This window comes from Bos indicus x Bos taurus, chromosome 2 (genome assembly GCF_003369695.1).
Source record: "Bos indicus x Bos taurus breed Angus x Brahman F1 hybrid chromosome 2, Bos_hybrid_MaternalHap_v2.0, whole genome shotgun sequence".
NCBI lineage: Eukaryota > Metazoa > Chordata > Mammalia > Artiodactyla > Bovidae > Bos > Bos indicus x Bos taurus.
In genome coordinates, this window is record NC_040077.1 from 110869758 (window position 1) to 110877634 (window position 7877).

At 41.4% G+C, this 7877-nt stretch overlaps 1 pseudogene; it reads left to right on the top strand.

Moving 5' to 3' along the window:
• The first annotated feature begins 202 nt into the window (after positions 1–202).
• Positions 203–2200, top strand: LOC113881148 (annotated as a pseudogene).
• The last annotated feature ends 5677 nt before the right edge of the window (positions 2201–7877 follow it).

Below are 7877 nucleotides of genomic sequence, written 5' to 3' on the forward strand. Positions count from 1 at the left end.
GGACTTCCCTGGTGGCTCAGATGTTAAAGTGTCTGTCTACAATGTGGGAGATCTGGGTTCAATCCCTGGGTTGGGAAGATGCCCTGGAGAAGGAAATGGCAATCCACTCCAGTACTATTGCCTGGAAAATCCCATGGACAGAGGAGCCTGGTAGGCTATAGTCCACGGGGGTCACAAAGAGTCAGACACAACTGAGCGACTTCACTTTTACTTTAGCCTGAAATATACACAATAGCCCATTCTCAAGACTCTGACCTTTAAAGGTCACTTTTCCATATAGAGATAAAAGGCTGCAGAACGGAGAATAACATTTTTTCTTGTTGGAGACTTACAGCAATGTTGTGACCTGACCTACCTGGACAACTGCAAGAATCAAGGACTCACACACCAAGAAGTTTGCGACAACCAGCTACATTCCCTCCACTTTGGGCATAAAAGAAGCCTGAATTCTAACTTGGGTTAAGATGGTTCTTTGAAGGTTGCACCAACACCTGCAGTTGAGCATGGACTGGTGTGTCCTTGGGCTTAGAGAATGGGACCTTTGGCTTACAAGCGGGAATCTCTCAGTCACGAATGGGGAAAGATGATTTAAAAATAGGTGGTGCTGAGAAGAGAAGGAAGATTTTTGTTCAGAAGGGTGTCCAGTGCCGAACTGAAAGGAAGACAAGCACAGGACTGGGCCAAATCTCCATGATCTGTTTAGGGGAAAGACAAACAGGTCAGGCTGTTGGATTCTCTTATACAGATGCCAAAAAGAACAAAGACCTCACCTGGGGGGAGGAGACGCCGATAGAGTACTTGGATGATCCCAAGAAGTACGTACCTGGAACAAAAATGATCTTTGCTGGCATTAAGAAGAAGGGGGAAAGGGCAGACTTGAAGCTTATCTCAAAAGAGCTACTAATGAGTAATAGTTGGCCACTACTTTATTTATTACAAACCAGAAATGTCTCATGACTTTATCTGAGCCACCAGGGAAGCCCCTTTTTATGTGTACCATATTTAAATGGATCTCATAAACTAGAATTCAAATCATGAAGGGCTGATGGAATATTTCTGTTGGGCAGTCCTGATTTAAATAAGATTTGCTTGTGGCTAAATGAACAAGGTCAGTTTTTAAAATGTTGATAATAATTCCAGTTCAACAAGTACTATCACTGTTTTCCCCATCTAAAGAGACGATCAAACTTGAATAAGGACTGTTAAATTTTTTCGGGAGATGGTGAATGCTTTCTCAAAACCTGTAGGAGATTGGTTTTATATTTAGATTTTCTGTAACTGGTTATATTAATATATTTAAATACTAAGAAGATCCCTTCACTATCTCATAGAACAGAGCAAGATTCATCTGTGTTTAGTTTGTTAAGGCAAGGGCTAAAGATACACTAACAAGGCCCACTTTATCTTTGTGATCCTAACTGTACCAATGTAATTAAAATTCTCTGTCTAAAATATTGCCTTTTACTTAATGAAAGGCATTTTAGTGTGGTTTGTGTATAGCATCAAATAAAGAATATTTAGCACTTCCTACGTTTTGATCTTTAAGATCAGATGCTTTTAAAAATCACTGTGACAAGATCTGTTAGTACACTTTGCTTGTGTGTTCTTTACAAAGTCAGACTAAGTTATAATTCAGGATTTTCTCTCAAACAGGCACTCAGAAATGCAACTGTAGAACTACTGCGTGACTGGCAATAGTGCTTTTGTCAACTCATTAGAAGCGTGAAAGTAGAGGAGCTATATCGTTAGCACAGGTTTGTAAAAGAGATGATCATAAGGCTTAAGAATTAAAAACAAAATCACAGATTAAAAAAAAAAAGTTGGTTCTTTGGGATGTTAACTGATTTGCTACCACCTACTCAGTCTGCTGGTTTTTCACATAAAGTTGCTAATTCTTTGCCCCAACAACTCGTCTCTCAATTTATTGTCCTGTTATGAAACAGGTTTGGAGTTGATAACACTAAAACTATTCAAATGTTTGAGATTTGGGCTAATCCATTTATAATTGTGTATCCTGGATTTGTTGTGAGGCTATTGCTATCTATAATTCTCTTTTGAGAAAAAAAATCCATTACTCTACTGCTATTAGAATCACTAAAAAGTGCTTACTTAGATGAGTGAAGCAGTTAATCCAAATTCAAAAGAAGGAAATTTGGTTGTGGCATTTGTGAGAATATGCTTGGAGGGAAGCTGAATCTGAAACAGGGGCAAAGTTGATGACAATAAACCTGATGGAAAACAGCCGATTTTGCCTCTTTATTATTTCATGTAAAAAGTCCTATTGGAAAATATCTAGTTCAATTAAGGTACAATTTAGAATCTGAGAAGAGTTTTGAAGGTTGTTGGATTCTCAGACTAAGGATCAGAAGAGAGGGAGAGAAAGAGAGAGAGAGGAAAACAAGGGGAAATAAAATAAATAATGGGCCACTGGACAAAGATTTGGCTTCATGGAACATTCAAATATATATAGAGGCAAAGTATCTTTGCTGACATGTACACAATATGCCCTTCTTTGAAACCATGCAACACGAACAGGTGTCAAGAAGAGGTAAACGGAGAAAGAATCTTGGTTTGACTGAACTCAGAGGGATCCCTGACATCACCTCACCAACCACCGCATCCTACAGCCAGAGACAGTGAAGCCCCAAGAGCTTAGGGGAGTTGCCCTGCTGAGGCTGTTTCCTCCGTGCTTCACTTCTTTTGAAATGCAACACACTAATAACATCAACAGAGCTTCCCAGGTGGCGCTAGTATAAAGAATTCGCCTGCCAATGCAGAGACATAAGAGACGTGGATTCAGTCCCTGGGTTGGGAAGATCCCCTGGAGGAGGGCATGGCAACCCACCCCAGTATTCTTGCCTGGAGAATCCCGTGGACAGAGGAGCCTGGTGGGATACATTCCATGGGGTCGCAAAGAGTCGGACAAGACTGAAGCGACTTAGCATACAGCACAATGATGTCAACAGTTCATAGAATCCGTCCATGACTAAAAGGAAGAACAGAAGGAAGGGAAGAAGGAAAAAGGGAAGATCCTTGTTCAACGAGGAAGTCATTCTTCCCATGGCCTAGTCCAGAGCCCCTTAAACACATTTTTCTTAAATTTCAAACTTCCTCTTCCTTGCCCCTCTTACTCTGAGTTATCTTTGCTAATATCACTAATTCCTGAAGTTCTGTGCCCAATTAAAAATGAAATGAACATGAGGCTAGAATGTAAGGAAATTTTAAAAACAGCACATAATATATCCATATCAAAGAAGAATAAATCGGCTGTTTAAATTTTAATCCCAATAAATCTATTGTCTTACCAAAAAAAAAAAAAAGCCCAGCACCATTTAGAAAGGTGTATATGTAAGTGTTAGTTGCTCAGTAGTGTCTAACTTTTTGTGACCTCATGGACTGTAGCCTGGCAGGCTCCTGTGTCCATGGAATTCTCCAGGCTAAATACTGTAGTGGATTGCCATTTCCTTTTCCAGGTGATCTTCCAGACCCAGCAATTGAACCCAGGCCTCCTGCATTGCAGGCAGATTCTTTACCATCTGTTAACTTAATAAAAGATGCTCCATGACCTAAATGTCCCAAATATTACTTAGCCAGAGGATGGGTGCCTGTAAACTTGGAAGAAAGATTTAGAAGTCTTGAGTTTTATCTTTAAATGTGTTTAACCTTGGGCATGTGATTGTACTTTTGTTGCAGCTTCTCAGTCCATAAAAAGAATAATAAAATCACCTGCTGAAGTTACCTCAAAGAAATGTTCTGATAATTAATGAGTTGATGATGGCTTACACATGTGAGATGGAAGGCAGTGTATAAAAATGTAATGTCTTTGTTGTTGTAATCACTGTTACTGCTCATACATGGGGAGCAGATATGTGGACTGGCAGTATATCATTCACAGCTAAAGACCAATCTGCCCAAGAAAAATAATGAGTACTTTTATGAACTGTGACTTCTTTTGCACTTTATTTTCAAAGTTCATTATTTTAGTGAGATACCCAGGTGGTGCTAGTGGTAAAGAACCCGCCTGCCAATGCAGGAGATGTAAAAGACGCATGTTTGATCCCTGGGTCAGGAAGATCATTTGAAGGCGGAAATGGCGGTGCTTTCCAATATTCTTGCCCAGAGAATGCCCATGGACAGAGCAGCCTGGCGGGCTACAGTCCATAGGGTTGCATAGAGTTCCACACAACTGAAGCGACTTAGCACGCACATCTAAACTTGAATAATTGGTGCAAAAGAACATTTTCAGAACTTGATTTCTCAAGGAGGGGATATGAAGTACGTAGAATGTTCTTAGTAACAAGCAGTCTGACTTTCATAACACCTATTGGATCTCAGTCTCCACTGTAAAGTCCAGTTGTAGGACTAGATGATCTTCGAGTTTTCTGCTAGCTCTGAGAGTTTACAATTCTACCACTCCAAAATCCTCCAAGGCCGATCCTGCAGCTTATCAAAAACAGAAGCCCAGATGCAGCCATCATCTCTAGTTGGAGAAAGTGTTAGTCACTCAGTTGTGTCCAACTCTTTGTGACCCTATGAACTATAGCCCACCATACTCCTCTGTCCATGGAATTCTCCAAGCAAGAATATTGGAATGGGTAGCCATTCCCTTCTCCAGGGGATCTTCCTGACCCAGGGATTGAACTTGGGTCTCCTGCAATTGCAGGCAGATTCTTCACTGTGAGCCACCAGGGAAGCCCCAGTTGGGGAAGGTTGGCTACAAAACAGATGTACAGTGGAGAGGCTTACAGAAAGGTCTCTAGAGTTAGAGCTGGACTGGAATTCTTGATCTGTGACTTCATACTAGCTTGTGGGCAGGTTTCCTCACCAGCCAAAGGAGCTCAAATAGTACTTCCTTCAGTGGGTCACTGAGAAGGATGAGTGCAAGGATTAAGAGAGCACCTGGTATGTAGGAAATGCTCCATCCATGTCAGGTCCTATCACTGACCTCTAGACAGAAGTCCTCAGCATGAACGTCATCCCTGAGGCACTCAGGAACGTTCATTAAGCACCTGCTCTGCTCCTACTACGCTGCTCACCACCCAGTAAATGCTCATGAACAAGTAGTTTTTTTTTTTTTCAAGAAAAGTTTGAATGACTTTATAATTCTAATTATTAGAAACTGTTGCTGTTGTTCAGTCACTAAGTCGTGCCTGACTCTTTGTCATCCCATGGACCGCAGCACACCAGGCTTCCCTGTCCTTCACCATCTCCTGGAGTTAGGGACTGTAGTGGATCCAAATATGAAGAAAGCATATTTCACATCTGGGGGCCTGTGGCTACCCCAGATGTAATAAAAATACTTTAAGTGAAGAGAACAGATTGGCTGGAACCAGACTAGGAGGAAGAGTGGTGACTGTTTGCCTTTTTGGGCTGACCAGCTGCCCGCCCCCACACAAGATGCGGAAAATTTCACATTGTGTCTTGTCTTTGTAGAAGTGGTGCCCCATCTCCAGAAACATTCAGATCCTTTCTCCCTTTGCCTCCTCGCAGCCACTGCTTAGGACAAGAGCTAGTCCCAGCCAGTGGTTGCTTCTGCCAAGGATTCTGAATATTAGGTTGCTGTTAGGTAATAAGGCAAGGGGCCTTATTAGGTAATTACCTTATTAGGTAATAAGGCAAGGGGTAGGGGAGGCTTCCCAGGTGGCACTAGTGGTAAAGAACCTGCCTGCCAATGTAGGAGACATGAGACATGAGACATGAGTTCGATTCCTGGGTCAGGAAGATCCCCTGGAGGAAGGCAGGGCAACCCACTCCAGTATTCTTGTCTGGAGAATCCCATGGACAGAGGAGCCTGGTGGGCTATATAGTCCATGAGGTCATAAAGAATTGGATACGACTGAGCCACTAACACTTTCATACTTTCAAGGCAAAGAGGAGCTGGTTGAATTCATTCATGGTTATGAGAGGTGGTCAGCAGCTCTGTAATTTCACGATTATTTCTACTAAAAGAACATTCTTGTGTGTCTTGCCTCATGGCTCTCTGGAGTTGCTCAGGTTTCTGAACTCTTTTTCAAATCTGGTCCTTAGCCCTCCTATCGATGTTGTGAGCCTCTGCTCCTTTCCAATCCATTTCCTATTATGATTAATTAAAAAAATAATAAGACTGCTGAGTCTCCTGCCAGCCTATCAGTAGTTCCTTATGGCAAACCATCACTACCATCACTGATGAAAGCACGTTAACCCTGACACGTGATTGAATATGGATTAGATATTGTTTTTGTGGTATTGCTAATTTTCTGAAGTGTTTTGTATGATTTTGGGATCATGTAGGATGGAGTCCTCAACCCCCCAGGCTGCAGACTGTTAGGAACTGGGTGGCTCAGCAGGAAGTGAACCAAGGAAGCTAGTGGAGCTTCATCGCTGCTCCCCATCGCTCCCTATTGCTCTCATTACTGTCTGAACCATTGTCTTCCACGAAACTGGTTGGTCTCTGGTGCCAAAAAGATTGGGGGCCATTAGTGTAGGAGAACGTATTTATTCTTAAGAAATGCATGCTGAAGTTTCATGAAACCTGAAATTGAGTTTCAATTGGTTAGCAAAAAACCTACTACATAAAATATATCATGTATAGGTATATATGTTTATGTGTGTACATTTAAATACATTATCTATCTATCTAGGGTTCATTGCTTAGTCATGTCTAACTCTTTGTGACCCTATGGACATAGCCCTCTAGGCTCCTCTTTCCATGGGAGTCTCCAGGCAAGAACACTGGAGTGGGTAGCCATTCCCTTATCCAGGGAATCTTCCCCACCTAGGAATGGAATCTGGGTCTCCTGCATTGCAGGCAGATTCTTTGCTGTCTGAACCATGTATCTACCTAAATGTTTGGCAAATTAGTAAAGTGGTTACAATTGATAGATCTAGGTGAAGGATATGTATTCATTGTATTTTTTTTCAATATTTCTATAAGTTTGAAAAATTTGAAAATAAAAATTAAAGGTAAAATAAAATCACTGTATGTTATGAAATGAGAAACATGTCTTTATGCTTATGTGCAGTTGTTAGGATGGATAAACAATTCCATTCCCCTTCCCACACCTAGGTGATAAAGTATTAGTTACGTTAGGGTTGTGTCACTTTGCACTGTGTCTTCTTTCTAGCAGCACATATATAGATGGGTTCCAGAGAGCTGCATCATGGATTGGAGAAGGAAACTTTCCCTGTTAGGGTAGCGGTGGTGTTAGTCACTCAGTCCTGCCTGACTCTTTGCGACTACATGGATCCTGCCGGGTTTCTCTGTCCATGGGATTCTCCAGGCAAGAATACTGGAGTGGGTTGCCATTACTTTCTCCATGATATCTTCCCAACCTGGATCGAACCCAGGTCTCCTGCATCACAGGCATATTCTTTACTATCTGAGCCACCAGAAAAGCGCCCCCTATGTTAAGGGGTAGGTTTAGTACTCAGGTCAGCTCTCTGACCCAGTGCAGAGGAGTAAGACCCAGAGATCAGCTTTCTTGTATTGTATCATAAATGAATGTTATTGGAGTATATGATCTTCACAGATATATAAAAAGCCTTGTATACCTCAAAATCTAACAGGCTTATAAAATGTGAAACCAGAATATCTGTCCTTCAGGAGAAAGGGGATATAGAGAGATTGCAGTAGAATATACCAGAGGTTCCAGGGACCTTAAAGAAGCCAGGGAACCAGCACTCACCTTATGAATGATGAAGGATTTTGGAGGGGATGGGAAAATACCTTTCTATAAGGTTTCTTAATATCACACTTCTCAAACTGAGAGCTATATACATGGCGGGTTAGGAAGTGCATTTATATTAAAAATAAAGTAATACAAATGTAATGAAATAGCAAACATCAGAGCTCATAATCCATGATAAGTGTTGTTCTATGAAACCTTTTTTTTATATAT